This window comes from Schistocerca americana, chromosome 8 (assembly GCF_021461395.2).
Source record: "Schistocerca americana isolate TAMUIC-IGC-003095 chromosome 8, iqSchAmer2.1, whole genome shotgun sequence".
Lineage (NCBI taxonomy): Eukaryota > Metazoa > Arthropoda > Insecta > Orthoptera > Acrididae > Schistocerca > Schistocerca americana.
This window is the reverse complement of record NC_060126.1, coordinates 147,257,152-147,276,551: the sequence shown is the minus strand read 5'-3', so window position 1 is coordinate 147,276,551 and position 19,400 is coordinate 147,257,152. Positions and strand designations below refer to the sequence as shown.

General features: G+C 44.0%; 1 non-coding gene and 1 pseudogene across 1 annotated transcript; one reads left to right on the top strand and one right to left on the bottom strand.

The window, feature by feature from the left end:
- Positions 1 to 2,119: 2,119 nt before the first annotated feature.
- Positions 2,120 to 2,237, top strand: LOC124546391 (annotated as a pseudogene).
- A 15,573-nt stretch (positions 2,238 to 17,810) lies between these two features.
- Positions 17,811 to 17,884, bottom strand: Trnar-ucu. Its single transcript has one exon. It is a non-coding gene; the product is annotated as a tRNA-Arg (tRNA).
- Between the last annotated feature and the right edge of the window lie 1,516 nt (positions 17,885 to 19,400).

The following is a 19,400-nucleotide window of genomic DNA, read 5'->3' as shown; positions in this document are numbered from 1 at the left end:
TCTACATTTGTCAATGTGCTTGGCTGGAGACAGGGTGAGATAAATAGAGAAGGGAATGGGCAGAGTAAGGAGGAGGAGACAATGGATGGAGAGATGAAAGGGAGGTTCATTACGCAAGTGCAGAGTTTGGTGGTTAGCGGACAGGTAAAAAAGGAAGAAGGGATGCAGAGATAGAAAGGGGGCGAGGATACGATCAGCGGGAGGAGGAGAAAGGTATGGTCAGAGTAACGGGGTGGACGAAAGGAGAAAGAAGAGGGAGGAGGAGATAGAGAGACACAGAGAGTGAATAGGAGGAAGACAGATACAGAGAGGTGGACATAGAGAAGGGAAGGAGGAGGAGGGTTCAATATATTTGTTGACCGCAGACGGAGGCAAAGCCACGAGGAAAAGGCTAGTGTGATTTGGAGCATATATTGTATTCTGTAGTATGCTACGTTGATAATATCTCACTGCACGCTCAGTGTGATCGGAGCCTCACGATAGTCTGGACACAGTTTGAGGAGAACCTGAGGTGGAGCTCTGTGTACAGTTGCCTAAAAAGACTCCCGGACCGTTTTGTATCCCGCCTGGAAGGCGGCGCGTGGGTCTGGTCTTGAAATCTGACAAAGTGGCCGAATGAAAGGAAGCGAGTAGGAGCAGGTGAGTTGAAGCACGTCGGTACTGCAAGTAAAGAGGCTTTTACTGGTACAGTAATATATACAAGTGATTACATATCTTTGTACAGATGAGCATGTAGGTGTGCAGCCACAGTCCAGATAAGAAAGTCTCAGTAGCAAGCTAAGCTAAGACGATGGTTCTCGGCCGTCTGCTCTTCATGAACTGGGTGAAAGTGGAGCGGCGCTCGTGGGGCTGCACAGCGTCGGCTAGGGAGCGCTGCGGTCGGCGAAGATCTTCTGCTCTCGTAGTGCCAGCCTACGCTGTGGCATCGGAACTATCGATACCACAGACCGATTACAATTGCAGGCAGTGAGGTGTTGTGAGTACAGAGTCCTCTGACAGAGTACGTAGCGCCACCTGGCGGCGTCTCGTGAGCCTTCTGTAGCTGCGACTCGCGGTGGTTGATTTAAATGTTTCTTCTCTGGAGATGAGAGCGGCACGCAATGCGCCAAGTGCGTTCAACAAAGACACCGTTGATAACGCAGTCTAAACAGAGGGAGCAGCGGAAATGTTTCAGCTGTATAACGTCTAACTTCCTTAGCCGCCTAATTACTACATGCGTTTTACCGTGACACCGAGACAAAGAGCAACACGAGCAGTGAAAACAGGTGAATTCATCACTGCTGAAGCAGGCGAAGACCCAAACGTTAGTGGACAAGGTGACATTGAGTGTTCATTGGGACTGCAATGATGTGGTGCTGAGAGGTGAACCATCACAGCAGCATACTACAGAAGCCTCAAGGCTGTCAAGATGGAGCACCGCGAGAAACTAAGGAGGCAGGACACAATCACAGATGACGCTTCTCTGGGCCCTCAAACTGTGCCTCACTCCTGTAATGTCCTGACGTGGTATCCAGTCATATCTTCTCCTTCAATTGAGGAAGAAACCATTGGTTAATAGTCATTTCCACAATGGCGACAACGTTATTTTCAACATGGAAGAGAAAAAATTGCAGGCTTCTACAACTATGTTCTTCACCAAACCACTGACCGGCGGGAAAAAATGTGTGTCATTGAAGGGTTAGAACAGAGATAAGGAGTAACAGATACTACTAATCTTCGTAGTTGGAAATTGATTTATTTCGAGATGATATTTAGACTTTTATGGGTACCATTTGTGTACGAGGTGTCAGAATATGAAAAAGCGCAAATGGGAGGAACGAGTAAAGGACACGAAACAATCAAATAAGCCTAAAACACCTGGTCTAAGAAACCAATGTAACAACACTGTTATTGCCTAAGATTATGTTTATTTCAAACACCACAAGTGAATCGTAAATTACAAAGTGACGTAGCTCCCTCGTTTGATGTTACTCATCATTTTGGATGCCTAAGTACTGGCAAAAAATGTTCTGGCGAGAAGCGTATTGACTGTGGTTCACCAATATGGCGTCCCACACACTCCGACTTAACCCGCTGGATTTTTCTGTGTTGGGATATTTAAAACTGTTGATTTATTCCGGGCAACGGCTTTGCCGCAGTGGATACATTGGTTCCCGTCAGGTCACCGCAGTTAAGCGCTGTTGGGCATGGCTGTCACTTGGATGGGTGACCATCCGGGTCGCCATGCGCTGTTGCCATTTTTCGGGGTGCACTCAGCCTCGTGATGCCAATTGAGGAGCTACTCGACCAAACAGTAGCGGCTCCGGTCATAGAAAACCATCATAACGACCGGGAGAGCGCTGTGCTGACCACACGCCACTCCTATCTGCATCCTCAGCTGAGGATGACACGTCGGTCGGATGATCCCGATGGGCCAATTGTGGCCTGAAGACGGAGTGCTGTTGTCTGAGACGTTGAACACCGAGAACTTACTGTGAATGCTTGTCAGTGCATTCGAAACTGCCTAGGGTTTTTCAAGATGCGCTGAAGACTGCCTTCACATGAACGATGGCCACATGGCCGTGTGCGACAAAAGCGACCGCTTGGGTCACCAAGCTGAGAGGAACGCCACAGGTGGCCCTAGTGCAAAATTTTTACATAAGCTGTAGCATAAGTGATAGCGAAAACAACCCATTTCCACACACAGATTTAAATTATTTTTAAAGATCTTATCAAGAACCCAACGGCAACTAATGTATGCGGAGGGTCGGCCAAGGTAGGCGGCGATCACATATTTGAATGATTAACATTGCAAGCTCATAGGTTAATGTAAGCGAGAGATAAGTCATTGTAAATATCAGATGCTGGTACGTTAATAACGGATGTAACCGCCAAAATGTTCAATGCAAGCACGCAAACATGATGCATTACAGTTGCCTGATGTCAGTTTCTGGAATGGAGTTCCATAACCGCTGCTCTTGGCTCGCAGTAAAGGACGGTTAATACTGTTTTGGATGATGCTGGAGATGTCATCCGATGATGCCCCATATGTGCTCGATTCGAGACAGATCTGGTGATCGATCAGGCCGAGGCAACATGTCAACACTCTGCAGAGCATGCTGGATTATAACATCCTGTTGGAAAACATCCCCTGAAATGCTGTTCATGAATGACCAGACTGACGTACAGGTTTGTAGTCAGGGTGCGGGGGATAACCACGAGAGAGATCCCGTTGTCATAAAGAATCTCACCCCGGACCATAACTCCATGTGTAGATTCACCACGCAGAAGGTTACTTGCAGGCCCTCAACTGGCCTCCTTTAACCAACAGAACGGCCATCATTGTCACCGAGGCATAACCAGCTTTCATCAGAAAACACATGTGTGCACTAATGACCACCCTATACCTCAAGATGCAAGACTGTTCGTATATGCTGATGACACAGCTGTGGTGGTCCAGGAGTCGAATTTTCATGCAACATCTGTAAATCTCTCTAGAGCCCTTGAAGAACCGGCTCAATACTACGACACCAATCACCTCAAGCCAAACCCTGACAAAACCCGAGTATGTGCTTTCCATCTGCGCAATACAGGGCTATTACAAATGATTGAAGCGATTTCATAAATTCACTGTAGCTCCATTCATTGACATATGGTCACGACACACTACAGATACGTAGAAAAACTCATAAAGTTTTGTTCGGCTGAAGCCGCACTTCAGGTTTCTGCCGCCAGAGTGCTCGAGAGCCCAGTGAGACAAAATGGCGACAGGAGCCGAGAAAGCGAATGTCGTGCTTGAAATACACTCACATCAGTCAGTCATAACAGTGCAATGACACTTCAGGACGAAGTTCAACAAAGATCCACCAACTGCTAACTCCATTCGGCGATGGTATGCGCAGTTTAAAGCTTCTGTATGCCTCTGTAAGGGGAAATTAATGGGTCGGCCTGCAGTGAGCGAAGAAACGGTTGAACACGTGTGGGCAAGTTTCACGCGTAGCCTGCGGAAGTCGACGAATAAAGCAAGCAGGGAGCTAAACGTACCACAGCCGACGGTTTGGAAAATGTTACGGAAAAGGCTAAAGCAGAAGCCTTACCGTTTACAATTGCTACAAGCCCTCACACCCGATGACAAAGTCAAACGCTTAGAATTTTCGGTGCGGTTGCAACAGCTCATGGAAGAGGATGTGTTCAGTGCGAAACTTGTTTTCAGTGATGAAGCAACATGTTTTCTTAATGGTGAAGTGAACAGACACAATGTGCGAATCTGGGTGATAGAGAATCCTCACGCATTCAGGCAGCAAATTCGCAATTCACCAAAAGTTAACGTGTTTTGTGCAATCTCATGGTTTAAAGTTTACGGCCCCTTTTTCTTCTGCGAAAAAAACGTCACAGGACACGTGTATCTGGACATGCTGGAAAATTGGCTCATGCCACAACTGGAGACCGACAGCGCCGATTTCATCTTTCAACAGGATGGTGCTCCACCGCACTTCCATCATGATGTTCGGCATTTCTTAAACAGGAGATTGGAAAACCGATGGATCGGTCGTGGTGGAGATCATGATCAGCAATTCATGTCATGGCCTCCACGCTCTCCCGACTTAACCCCATGCGATTTCTTTATGTGAAAGATTCAGTGTTTAAACCTACTCTACCAAGAAACGTGCCAGAACTGCGAGCTCGCATCAACGATGCTTTCGAACTCATTGATGGGGACATGCTGCGCCGAGTGTGGGAGGAACTTGATTATCGGCTTGATGTCTGCCGAATCACTAAAGGGACACATATCGAACATTTGTGAATGCCTAAAAAAACTTTTTGAGTTTTTGTATGTGTGTGCAAAGCATTGTGAAAATATCTCAAATAATAAAAATGTTGTAGAGCTTCAATCATTTGTAATAACCCTGTAGAGATGCTGGAGTTGAGCTCGACGTTACATGGCAAGGTAAGAAGCTAAAGCACTGTCCAACACCTAAGTACCTTGGGGTTGTACTTGACAGAACGCTTTCCTTCAAGCAGCATTGCCAAAACACCAAGGCTAAAGTCTGCTCCAGGGATAACATCATCCGCAGGCTGACAAACTATGAAGGGAGCTCAACTATCAGTACTGAGAACATCAGCGCTTGCTCTGTGTGTTTCTGCAGCAGACTATGCAGCGCCAGAATGGGAAGCATCTGCACATGCTAAACAGGTTGATGTAAGTGTAAATGAGACAATGCGAATTGTTACAGGCTGTCTCAGACCCACACCAACGGGTAATTTGTACCTTCCTGCTGGAATTGCGCCATCCAAGATCAGAAGGCAGGTGGCAGCAGACGCTGAGAGAACAAAGAAAGAAACAGATTCTCGACACCCACTGAATGGGAACGTCACTCAGGCTCGGAGGCTTCCGTATAGAAATAGCTTTATTGCAAGAACCAAGATCCTTGACGGTTCACAGGAAGATAATAGAGTCCGTAAATGGGAGAATGAACAAACTGCACTGCAGATAATACCAAAAGAGCAAATGGCACCTGGAAACAAACTTCCTTATACAGTGTGGAGAACACTAAATAGGCTGAGGGCTGGTGTACCCAGATCCAAAACTAATCTGTGCAAGTGGGGACTGCTGACTAACGATGTCGACGTTCTTTGCGGATGCGGAGAGGTACAAGACGAGGCACATCTGCTCAGGTGCCGACTACTGCCGGAGCCCTGCAGTTTTAGTGACCTGCTACAAGCCAACGACAATGCCGTAGCGGTGGCTAACTATTGGAAAAATGAAATGTGATCTGGACACGGAAAAGTAAAGTAAAGTAAATCAGAAAACACAGCATACCTCCAGCCTGCTGTCCAATGAGCTCTCGCTTGATCACACTGAAGTCGCTACGGGTTGTGGTTCGGGGTCAGTGGAATGTACGTGGCAGGGCTTCTCACTCGGAGCTCTCCTTGAGGTAATCGATATGCAACAGGTTGTTGCCTCACTGTGCTGCCAAATGCTGCTCAAATCACTGCTACAAGCGCAGTACGATGCGCCAGAGCCATACACGAAACATGATGGTCTTCCCTCTCGGTAGATCAAATGGTTCAAATGGCTCTGAGGAATATGGGGCTTAACATCTGTGGTCATCAGTCCCCTAGAACTTAGAACTACTTGCAAGGGGAGGCCGCCAATTGTGAAATTCAGATTCGATTCATACTGCGCATAATAAAAGCTCATGGCCAGATGTGTAATGTGGCAAAACACCAAGATGCACTTCTCAGCCGTCGTCGAGAAAATCGACAGTTAAAAGAAAGAGTTGTGGTGAAGTACTCTATACGGTTAATGATTTTGCACAGCGTCGTGGCGCAGTGGTAAGCGCTCGGCTTTGAAATCAGAAGGTCGCCGGATCGAATCTCACGCCATTCAACTTTTTTTTTTTAGTATTTGTTTTTTGTAATTCAGATGTATATATATATATATATATATATATATATATATATATATATATATATATATATATGTATATATGTATATATATTTTTTTCCGGCAATCAGTTGCAACAATTATGCATATAATAAGTTGTTGAAAGTCCTTTGTCGTGGAAAAACTGGCGACTTCGAACATCATTATGTTTTCCGCAAACAAAGTTGTATTTCACAAATGTTATTACTTGTCTTCATAATGTTAACCACGCATAGTTAACGGAAGACGTAGAAACGATATTCCGAAACGAATACGTATAACTTAAGTCAAACGTTCGAATTAGAAATGAGACCCCACGAACACCAATTCGCTGTGGCAGGTATGAAATATAAACTCCGTTACTCGCTCGTTACACTTGAAGGACAGATGTTGAATGGGCCGAAACGAGCCGCCGCATAACAGCGTAGTTGCCTGCTAACTTCGAAAGAAGGTAGATGCGGTCCCTAGTGCAACTTATAACATCGTCGAAAATCAGTGCTGATGGGAGAGTTTTGGTACACACTGTTAAAAAAACGGAAAAATGGAGGCGGTACAGTTGGAGAGCGATCCGCCTTCACCAACATGCATAAGCAATTCATTACAAAAAACTAATAATAAAAAAAATTGCATGGCGCGAGATTCGATCCGGCGACTCTCGGATTACGAACCCGAGCGCTTACCGCTGCGCCACGACGCTGTAGAAAACTACTAACCGTAGAGAGTATTTCACCGCAACAGTTTCTTTTAATTGTCGATTTTCTCGACAACGGCTGAGAAGTGCATCTTGGTGCTTTACCACATTACACCTCTGGCCATGAGCTTTTATTATGCGCAGTATGAATCCAATCTGAATTTCACAATTGGCGGCCTCCCCTTGTTAAACCTAACTAACCTAAGGACAATACACACATCCATGCCCCAGGCAGGATTCGAACCTGCGACCGTAGCGGTCACGCAGTTCCAGACTGTAGCACCTAGAACCGCACGGCCACAACGGCCGGCCTATCGGTAGTGCCACGTGGCAGTCCGGCACACAGTCTTCTTGCAACCGTACATTGTCGTGACACCGCTGGCATCAGTCACGTACAGTGGCTACATTCCTGCAAAATCTTTGTGCATTATCGCAGAAGGGACAATCAGCTTCTTGTAGCCTTATTACACGACCTCGTCGAACGACAGTAAGGCATTGATACAGGCGTCGTCTTGACTAACGGCTGCTCACCACATCCAATCTCAAACGTAACTAGCGCTCACTACCGTTACAACATGTATTTAAAGCAAACTTTTGCACTCTCATAGTGTCGGTACTAGCATCACTCTTGCGTGACTGGAGCGAAATTGGAACAGATATCATTTTTCAGATGTACAAACACGCCTACCAGCGTTCGCTTACATCGCACAACTCCTACCTGGTATTGCGATTTTTTTCGCCCCTTCAGTGTATAACGGTCCACAACACAGTATTTTCTCTAATTACGCAATACGTAACACGCAAAAATTATCTCGTTTTTTTTGCTGTTTACACCAAAACAGGTTTTACCATTTTTACTTATAATTGAAACTCAGTTTAACGTTTAATGCGTGGCAGAGTTCATTCACTGTGCGCATACAAAGTAGCTAATTTGCGTCACTGCTATTAATTTGTGGTCCGCCATTGTGGGTAGCGTGCGTGTGACGCCGTGATTAGCTGTCGGGCGCTCCTGCGGTAGGCGGGCTCATAAAGCCCGCCGCCATGACAGGCGCATCCAATATAACGAAAGCCGCGCTGCGTGGCGCGTCACCCTAACACGCGAGGGTCCGCAGCGTCAGGCGCCGTGAAAGGGCAGCCCGGTGGGCGCGCGGGATATGCGGCGGCGCGAGGGAGCCGGTAATCTCGCGCGGGGCGCGTGAATTTCAACCCGCGTAAGAACTGTACCAGACACTTTACACACGGTATGTAGCACATGCTAAATAACCCCTCATCGTTAAGAGCTATCGTAATTTCTAGACCCTTGCAAAAGTCTGCACTGAAACGACGGGTATCTGTCAGCACTGGATGCCTACAATTCAACCGCAGGTTAAGTATCTGGAACGCGATTACGTTACGTTAAGTTACGGTTACCACAACAGTGCTCAGTCTTAGATCATACGCGGCCTAAGTAGACGATGATGTTGTTGCCATCTTCAGTCCAGAGACTCCTTTGAAGCAGCTCCCCATCCTAGTCTACCCTGAGCAACTCTCTTCATTTCTGCATTGCTACTGAAACCCGCATCTACTAAAATCAGCTTACTATATTCGCTCCTCCTTTCACGATATTTACCTCACGACCTCGATCACTAAACTGAAGATTTCATCATGTTTCAGTATGTGTTCTACCAAACTATCTCGTCTTTTGATCAGATTGTGCCACAAATTTCTATTTTCCCTAATTGAACTCTGTACCATCTCATATTTTATTCGATATGCCCATCGAATCTTCAATATTCTACTATATCACCGCATTTCCAAACCTTCTATACTACCAGCTCGGGGTAGCCGCGTGGTCAAGGGCGCCTTGACACGGTTCTCGCGGCTCCCCCCGTCGGAGGTTCGAGTCCTCCCTCGGGCATGGGTGTGTGTGTTGTCCTTTGCGTAAGTTACTTTAAGTTCGAAAAGTAGTGTGTAAGCCTAGGAACCGATGACCTCTAGCAGTTTGGTCCCATAGGAACTTACCACAAATTTCCAAATTCTGTTCTATATTCTTCTTGTCTGAGCTTCTTATCGTCCACGTTTCACACTAGCACAAGGCTACATTCCAGGTAAATATGTTCAGAAAAAAACTTCCTAACCCTTAAATTTATGTTGGATGTTAACAAATTCCTCGTTTCCGGAAAACCTTTTCTTTTCTATAGCCAGTTTGCGTTTCATATCCTCTCTACTTCGGCAATCGTCAGTTATTTTGCGGCACAAATAACAAAACCCATTCAGTAGTTTTCCTGTATCTTTTCCTAATCTTATTTCCTCACCATCGTCTCATTTCATATGACTACATTCCATAAGTCTCTTTTTATTTTTGTTGATGTTTATCTTATAATCCGTTTTCAAGACATGGTCCATCCCGTTCAGCTGTTTTCCCATGTATTTTACCGTACTTGATAGAATTCAGTATAATTAGCAATCCACAAACATTTTATTCCTTCTCCCTGAACTTTAGTTTCCTTCTTAAATTCTCCTTGGGTCGTGTGGAGTTCACTAGTTTCCCACAGTGAGCCTTCTTCGGTGGCAGATAGTCGAATGCTCACCACATATGGCGGCCACTGGCGAATTGAAACACCCAGGGTGGAACAAATCTAACACAACGGGACCACAAATCTTGAAACCATAGAGAAGGAAATCTGTCTAGGATAGATCGAGTTTGAAATAAAATGAGCTATGACGAAAACTTACGGGTGGCAGCACCACCATTGTTCTTACCCTGCGCAGCCTTTGTGACACGGCCAGGGGAAACTCGAATTGCGGAAGCTCCAAAGAAAATTTCACGCTGGACTAATCATTATACGCCTTCCGTGAAGAAAATAAGGGAAATGAGAAGCACAAATCACATACATGAGAAATGTCTGAAACAAGGATATGGTATGTTAGAGGTCTGACATAAATAAACAGAACAAGGCAGTGCTAAAATCGATATTGCTGCCGTAACTTAAACAAAAAAGAAATTACAGGCAACGACCGAATTTCTTAATTACGTGATGATCTATTGCGAAGTGTAACAACAGCAAGGACCTGCTGCTGGAGTCTCCATCTGGCTGCGCAAAACGTTAAAGAACAATATATATTTGTACGCATGTGTAAGTGTAAGAATACTACTGCCACGTCTTGAAGTTGACAGAGGATACGTCTCCATATTGTCTTTGTGTGCGGCAGAAGAAAGAATAATTAAGAATTCAATTGAATATTATGAAAGCCAAATACAGTAGATAAAAATGGTTATATACTTCTTGTGGGAGACTTAGACGCCCCAGCGAGTAAGAGGCTCATTAAAGATTAGGCACAGAGGGTGAAAATACGCTGAATAGCAATCTAAAGAAGCTATAAGAGTTTGCCACACACAATGAATTACAAATAACAAACACTTTTTAAACATCGTGACATACCGAAACTTATGTGGCCAGCCCGAGGTACAGCTTCAATAACAGACACCGGTAAGAATAAAAGACACAAGTGTTTACAGGAGTTTGAATGCATCATCAGATCACATGTTAGAAAAAAGTGACATAACTTTTTCGACAAGGTAGAAGAAATCTTACGTAAACACCCAGTCGGATGTAAGAACTTACAAGGTGCATCTTCTCAAGAATGTAGTATCAGAATGTTATACCAAAAGAGGCTAAATGAGAAATGTCAAATGAAACAAGTAAACAACAACGTAAACCGAGAATGGAATACTATTAACTATAACAACGCAGCCAGTGAAGCAATGGAATGAAGGAAAACAAATACGCTAAAATGGGATTAGTGATTTGGAATGACCATATTACCAAGTTAATAAAAGAAAAATAGGGGGCGTATCAAAAGATCTTCTCTTACCTAATAAGGTGAATTACAAAGTTATAAAAGTAAATCTGCGTCAGTAAAGAAAGCAATACGAAAAATTAAAGTTGGGGCCGATACATGAGTGAAAAAAAATAGAACATAATATACATATCACATTCATGGAAGAGTAAACAAAGCACGCAAAATTATGAAGCACTTGAAGATCGAGACCCTTTACAGTGAGATGTAATATCCGAACATGAATGGTTAAAATACCTCAAAAATCTGTGGATCAATCATGAAAAAGAACCAGAAAGACCTAGTAGATAGCGTCGGAAGTTCCATGTGGCTTTTCGCGGATGATTCTGTAGTATACAGAGAAGTTGCAGCATTAGAAAATTGTAGCGAAATGCAGGAAGATCTGCAGCGGATAGGCACTTGGTGCAGGGAGTGGCAACTGACCCTTAACATAGACAAATGTAATGTATTGCGAATACATAGAAAGAAGGATCCTTTATTGTATGATTATATGATAGCGGAACAAACACTGGTTGCAGTTACTTCTGTAAAATATCTGGGAGTATGCGTGCGGAACGATTTGAAGTGGAATGATCATATAAAATTAATTGTTGGTAAGGCGGGTACCAGGTTGAGATTCATTGGGAGAGTGCTTAGAAAATGTAGTCCATCAACAAAAGAGGTGGCTTACAAAACACTCGTTCGACCTATACTTGAGTATTGCTCATCAGTGTGGGATCCATACCAGATCGGTCTGACGGAGGAGATAGAGAAGATCCAAAGAAGAGCGGCGCGTTTCGTCACAGGGTTATTTGGTAACCGTGCTAGCGTTACGGAGATGTTTAATAAACTCAAGTGGCAGACTCTGCAAGAGAGGCGCTCTGCATCGCGGTGTAGCTTGCTCGCCAGGTTTCGAGAGGGTGCGTTTCTGGATGAGGTATCGAATATATTGCTTCCCCCTACTTATACCTCCCGAGGAGATCACGAATGTAAAATTAGAGAGATTAGAGCGCGCACGGAGGCTTTCAGACAGTCGTTCTTCCCGCGAACCATACGCGACTGGAACAGGAAAGGGAGGTAATGACAGTGGCACGTAAAGTGCCCTCCGCCACACACCGTTGGGTGGCTTGCGGAGTATCAATGTAGATGTAGATGTAGATGTAGACTCTGTAGATCTGATTGTAAGGGAAGATCTACAGACTGTGATATAAGAAACAAAAAACAAAATGTTGCCTGGCACTGATAATATAAACATGGAGCTGATTAATGTACATTTGATATATAGCATAGACCCTTAAATTTTATGAATGTTTGTTAGCTGAGAGCACATGTGCCAGACGAATGGAATGAAGATGATAAATCGCAGTGCGCAAATTACCGAGGAATAAGTCTACTAAATTCCTGCTACAAACTCTTTGCTAAAATTATAAACAGGAGATTAGCACCAATAGTGCAAGCACGTGTGTTAGAGGTACAACATCCTTTTAGAAAAGGTAGATAATGTTCTGATTGTCTCTTCACTTTGGCACAAGTAACCGAGAAAAGATGAGAATTTAGACTGCCAACTTACTATGTTTTTATCGATTATGAAAAGGCGTTTGACAAGGTAAAACGGAAAATGTTATGTGAATCACTTAAGGAATTGGGAGTTTCAGCATACCTGATTAGGGAAATTAAGTCGAAATTCGAAAATAACACAATAAGGATCCGTACTGTGAGGAATGGGAGGGAATCTGCCGATATTAATCATGGAGTCAGACCAGATCGCCCACTGTCCCCACTCCGTTAATTGTTTACACTGACAATGTCATTCGTAAGCGGTTGATTTTATTAAATGACCCATTAACAAATACAATTTTAATTTTATGGCTATGCATTTCACTAGTGATGAGATTATAACAGGAGAACCTAAATAAAAGGCTCAAATTACAGTGCACAAATTGAATCAAATTGCCGCTAAATATGTAATGAGAATATCGACAGATAAAACAAAAGTGATAGCATTTCGAGGACCGGAACCCATAAGAGACAAAATTGTTATAATGGAGAAATAACTAAACAAGTCCGAAATTTTAAATTTTAGGGTGTAATTTTAAATTTACCGAGTCAGATGACGTAGGGCTAAAACTGACCAGATTCAGGGGTTTCTGTGTAACTATACAACCTACATGAAAAATATAACGTACGGAAAAAACATTAATAAAACTCTACTATGTAATAGCGTTACCTCTGCTGAATTATGCTAACGAATGTTGGACCGAAACATATGACCACTTACAATGAATCGAATCATCAGAGATGAAGTTCCTCCGTGTTGTAGCGGGATATTCATTTCTGGACCATAAATAAAATACCGATCTTAGACAAGAACTAAATGTTGAACCTATTGAAAATATAACTGAAAAATATCGACTGAATAGCAAAGTCCATGTTCAAAGTATGTCTATGGCAGAGTAACTAAAACGGCAGTACAACAAAACCCAATCGGCAAGAGGAACGTTGGACGTCCCTTAAAGAGATGGCGTGAACAGTTCTGAGGCGGAACATGTCAAAAGATTTAATCCTTGAAGACAGTGATGATGATAATTAATTTCCCCTCGGTTTCCAAGGAAACCAAACTGCTTGCTCATTGTACAGATAGAATAACGTTACCTATAGGGTACAATCTTGATCAATCGCCGGTAGATGTTGATACAGATGATTTAACAATCTACAGTGCGAGACACGTACGAACGAGAGGGTTATGCAATCTATTGTTTAAAATTAAATACAATAACAAGAGTTACACAGTACGAGATCTTCAAAATTACGCTAAAGTTCTGTGCCACCAATACTAACACACAAAGACATCCATTCTGCAGATCAGTAAATGCCAATTATACCAGTATCGTTAAGATCGCAACAGTTAAAATGTTCGAACATCACTGAGAGATTATAAAATAGTTATCGCCTGGGAATGTACTGGCAGCAGGTCACGAAAATGAACCTGACATTAAAGGTTAGCAGACCGTCTCTAATGCATGATTTTACTGCTACTATCAAAAGCGGTGGGCAACAATTGACACGATAATGAAATAATATCTATTCAAGAGGAACCCCTTGGAAGCAGCGTCTATTTGCTTGAATCTTAAGTTGGCGAGGATTTGAACAGAAGCAGAAAATGAAGCAACTCCATTACAAAACTAGAAATTGCACATTAAAACGTACTATCATTTGAAAGACAACCATAACAGGCCAGATTCATAAGTCCGAAAAATTTAAAAACAGTCCACGAAATTACTGCGTTGGATTTCGCATACTGAACAATCCGCTTTGGAGCGAGTAGTGAGAGATCGTATTTCATGTCAATGGAGGGTTAAGCCTATAGGCAGAGTTCTAAAGCTGATTCTATAAACCTGTCACAGGAGGTAAATGTCAAGTGAGGCCAGCAGGTGCTCCTTTGTGTTAATCTGTGTGAGAGTCGGTTGTCGTATATCTCTTTCGTCCAAGCTCATCAGCCGAGCTGCATGTCACAGTGGTCTGGATGTTCCAGCCTGAGTAGTATCACACAGTTGCGCAATTTCTATCACTACAGGACGAAAATGATGTCACGACCCGATATGAAAATTTAAAACCCTACTTGTACACGTATTATGAAAATTTAATTGTAACCTATATGCTATAGATTTATTATTATAACGAAAATACAGAGTGCCCCTTTCAAAACTCACACATTTCAAAGGTCCAGGAAAAAAAAATACAGTAGATACGAGTGTGAAATTGCAACAGATGTTGGAGCATCTCAAATACTGTATATTTCCGTGTCACACGTGCCAACTATTGTCGCCAGAATGCAGCATGATAGCATGAATTGAAAATGTCGATTAAATAGCAGCGCGTGCAAACAGTAGGATGGTTTGTAGAATCTAAATCGCCGATTATTGTGCAAAGAAATTACATTTGGTTGGGATTCAGCTGAAGTGAGAACAACGGTATCGTAAATTTCTGGCAGCTGGGAGCTTTCTGAAACATTTTGGCTATGCTTTCGGAAGAGACAGTGGAGGACATACGACAAGCGTTTCCCAGAAGCCCGCGTAAGTGAATTCGAAAGGCATCTAGGCAACTTCATGTTTCCCGAACAACATTGCATCGTGTAATACATCAGCGTCTTATTTCGTATTATTACAAAGTGGAAATTCTGCAACCTATGGTGCCGAATGACCAACCACGCCGATAACAATTTGCTACAGATATGCCGCAGCGTACTGATATGAATGTCAGCTTTCTAGGAAGTTCTGTATTCTCACATAAGACGTCCTTTCATTTATCAGGACTGGATAATCTGCATAAAGTTCGGTTTTGAGACCCGCATCGACCACACCCTATCCTTATTATCGTCGTAGCCCTAAACTGAACTCCTGGAGTGGGCTAATGCATGACGGTATTGTTGGCCCGCTCTTCTTTACAGAAAACACAGTGAATAAGTCAGCGTATATGGGCATGTTGTAGCAGTTAGTGTAGTCACAGAAAAAAGACTTGCAAACCAACATCATCTTCCAACAAGTTGGAGCTCCTTGGCGTTGGTCAACGGCTGTTGGCAAGTTCCTGAACACGAAATTTCCCGATCAATGAACTGGACGCAGAGGACGCATTGCCTGGTCACCATGTTCTGCCGACGTTACCCCACTCCATTTCTTCTTGTGGGGATTAGTGAAGGACCCCTTGCATGCGAACAAAGACGTCACACGTTAAGACGTCGTATCACTGATGCAACTGGAACAGTGATAGAGGACATGTTACGAAGAACACGGCAAGAAATTTATAGACATTCGATATTCTTCGTGCTGCAAATGGTTAACATGTATAGTTGTACTGATTATTATTATTAAATAAATTCTTTGATATGCTCTAATAAATGGTGCAACTTCATTAACGTAACTACTGCAGCTTTTTTTCCTGAGCCTTTGAAATGTAGGACACCCTGCGTAACACATTAGTTGTAATGTATTATGAAAATGTAGTTGTAGATGTAGAAGAAATGGTATTGATCTAAAAACGTAACGAAAACTTCCGTAATACATTGTGCGACCTGTTGTGAATTGGCAGGAGCCAATTCACGGAGTTTGGAGGAAGCCGAAAGGCACGCGTTTAAGCTCATGCAAACTGGCGTGAGGTCTGGAACAGGACAATGTAATTAATATAGCCAATAAGGTACGTTGCTGCTGGAATACTTAACTTTAATCCATAATTGGTGTACATCGCTCTTGTTGATACATTAATAACAATCTCGATATAAACTGGTAATGGCGCCTTGCTAGGTCGTAGCAAATGACGTAGCTGAAGGCTATGCTAACTATCGTCTCGGCAAATGAGAGCGTAGTTTGTCATTATAGCATCGCTAGCAAAGTCGTCTGTACAACTGGGGCGAGTGCTAGGAAGTCTCTCTAGACCTGCCGTGTGGCGGCGCTCGGTCTGCAATCACTGACAGTGGCGACACGCGGGTCCGACGTATACTAACGGACCACGGCCGATTTAAAGGCTACCACCTAGCAAGTGTGGTGTCTGGCGGTGACACCACACGACCAAAAACAAATATTGAAGCGTCCTGAAGACATGGTCAGATGTCAGTGAAACTCCGTATATGTGCATACCATTTGCGGCGAAGTAAATGATTCAGATAGAACTGGCACAGAATACGTTAGTGTTTCTCGGGTTTAGTGCTGTTACCAGGCCCAGTATGGCAAATAAGGAGTGTGAACAGTAGTAATTACAGTGAAGAAGACGGAGGTACTGCATTCTCTTGCGATACATCGTTATCAATACTAGAGAGAGTTTGAAGGGTTTCTCATTTCGGATTTCCACTTAGCCAGCTGGTCGAATCACGTCTTATCCACATTAGTGGGGCATTTGGGTGTGACAGCGGCTCAGTGTTGGACTTCTTGGGAACATGAGCGTAGGCAAACTCGACGTCGAAACCCAGGTCGATCATCTCTAACCACCAGAATGGATCATCGCATGGCCACCAGACACTTTTTAATTCCTTCACATCTTTGTCTGTCATGTGAGAGCAAGTAATGGACTTCCAGCAACACTCAGAAGGCGGTCATTATAGAACGAAACCGGTACTCTCATGACAAAAATTTGTGACCATGGACGTGAAGTAAAGGAAATTTATTCTATACTCGGGTCACTGTTTTATTCGTGACCATGGTCGGAGAATAGCACCAGCAGGATTCGGGAAATAACGTCCCGAGTGCTGGCTTCCGTTATCTCCACAGATGTTTGAGTGGTGTCGTGATTGGGAAGCATGGGCTGCTGATGAACGGTTTCGCAATGTGTCCAGTGAAGAGTTACTGTTCTGGACAACCCCGTAGTATCCCCATAAGACCACTGTCGGCGAGTATCTCATTGATCTTAGGATAGGCCGGCCGGTGTGGCCGTGCGGTTCTAGGCGCTTCAGTCTGGAACCGCGTGACCGCTACGGTCGCAGGTTCGAATCCTGCCTCGGGCATGGGTGTGTGTGATGTCCTTAGGTTAGTTAGGTTTAAGTAGTTCTAAGTTCTAGGGGACTGATGACCACAGATGTTAAGTCCCATAGTGCTTAGAGCCATTTGAACCATTTGATCTTAGGATAGGTACCATTCTACCAATGTTTTGGAGAGGTACAGCGTTATGGTGTGAAGAGCCATCGGGTATGACTTCAGGTCACGGCTAACAGTTGTTGAGGGACACTGCTAGCACACTGATAAGTCATAAACGATCTGTGAGTTCATGCATTTATCTCTCATGCGACAGTACTATGGTGCCAGTTTCTAACAGGAAAATGCTCTGCCACACTTAACATTAGAATTAGATTAATACCTCCGGCTGCTGACGGGCGTTGATACATACTAACGGGAACAGATGAAAATATGTACCCCGACCGGGACTCGAACCTGGGATCTCCTGCTTAGAAGGCAGACGCTCTTCCATCTGAGCCATCGAAAGCACAGAGGATAGTAAGACTGCAGGGACTATCTCGCGCACGCATCCCGCGAGGCCCACATTCCCACTTCTTTCGGACATGTCCGGGAAAACAGACACCATATTCACATAAGTATATGAGTCTGGCAATACCGGCCACGGCCTCCTTCTTCTGTGTGGATGCACACATATTCTCCGAACTCTTACGGGACTTGGAAAGAATGACTTTCACGAGTAATGAGTGTGTTGGGGTGGGACACTACGAATGTAGTGTGTGGACATACAAGGTGGGAATGTAGGTCTCGCGGGAGGCGTGCGCGAGATAGTCCCTGCAGTCGCACTATCCACTGTGCCTACGCTGGCAGATGGATAGAGCGTCTGCCATGAAAGCAGGAGATCCCGGGTTCGAGTGCCGGTCGGGGCACACATTTTCTCCTGTCCCCGTTGGTATATATCAACGCATGTCAGCAGCTGGAGGTATTAATCTAATTCTAATTTCATTCCAGACGGCTGCAGGTATGTTAGTATACTCGACATTTGTCTCTGTGAACCGTCTGCGTGACATTGAGGTATTCGCATGGCCAGCAAGATTCCCAGATCTGCCCCCGATAGAAAATTTGCGGGACCAGCTCAGATGTTAACTTCCACTAGTGCCATTATTAAGGACATCAAAGACCAGTTGCAGCAACTGTGAGCCAGCCTTTCCAGCTTTATGACATCCTTCCCAATAGAATCAGTGTCTTTGTTAAGATCTGAGGAAGCGAACGTAGCACTGATTTTGTTCAAATGGTTCAAATGGCTCTGAGCACTATGGGACTTAACATCTGAGGTCATCAGTCGCCTAGAACTTAGAACTACTTAAACCTAACTAACCTAAGGTCATCACACATATCAATGCCCGAGGCAGGATTCGAACCTGCGACCGTAGCGGTTGCGCGGTTCCAGACTGAAGCGCCTAGAACCGTTCGGCCACATCGGCCGGCCACTGATTTTGTAATCACTGTAATAACATCATATACTACAACACCACAACTCTGTGAATGATCATACATTTTCTACGTGTTTTGAAAAGTTTGTTTTATTAGTTGTGCCGCATATTATTCTCGTAATTATGTTGTTAAGTTAAAAATGCTATTTGTTATTTAAGAAAGAGAATACGCATGGAGTGTTAACATTTTGTAAGCAGGCACACTGGCCTAGTCAGGGAAAACATATTGTCAAAAAGTGTAATAAATTGTAAATGTATTATCGCTGGGCGTGCGAGCGCGCCAAAAACGTAGCAGTTCGGAGTCGTGAGGAGACGACTGGTGTTGTTGGTTGTATCTATTCGGCGGTGTGGCTGCGCAAAAGTGCGGAGATAAAAAGTCTGTTTCCGAAGTGTGGAGCAGTGAAACCTGAAATGTTTTGTTTGGTGCATGTTTAATACGGGCAAGTTATGGCTTTTATTCGGCGCAGTACAAATGTAGCAAGAGTGACTCACATAACATCAATAGTACTGTGGGCCCTTGTTATTGGCTATCGTATGGCAAGAGAATCAACCG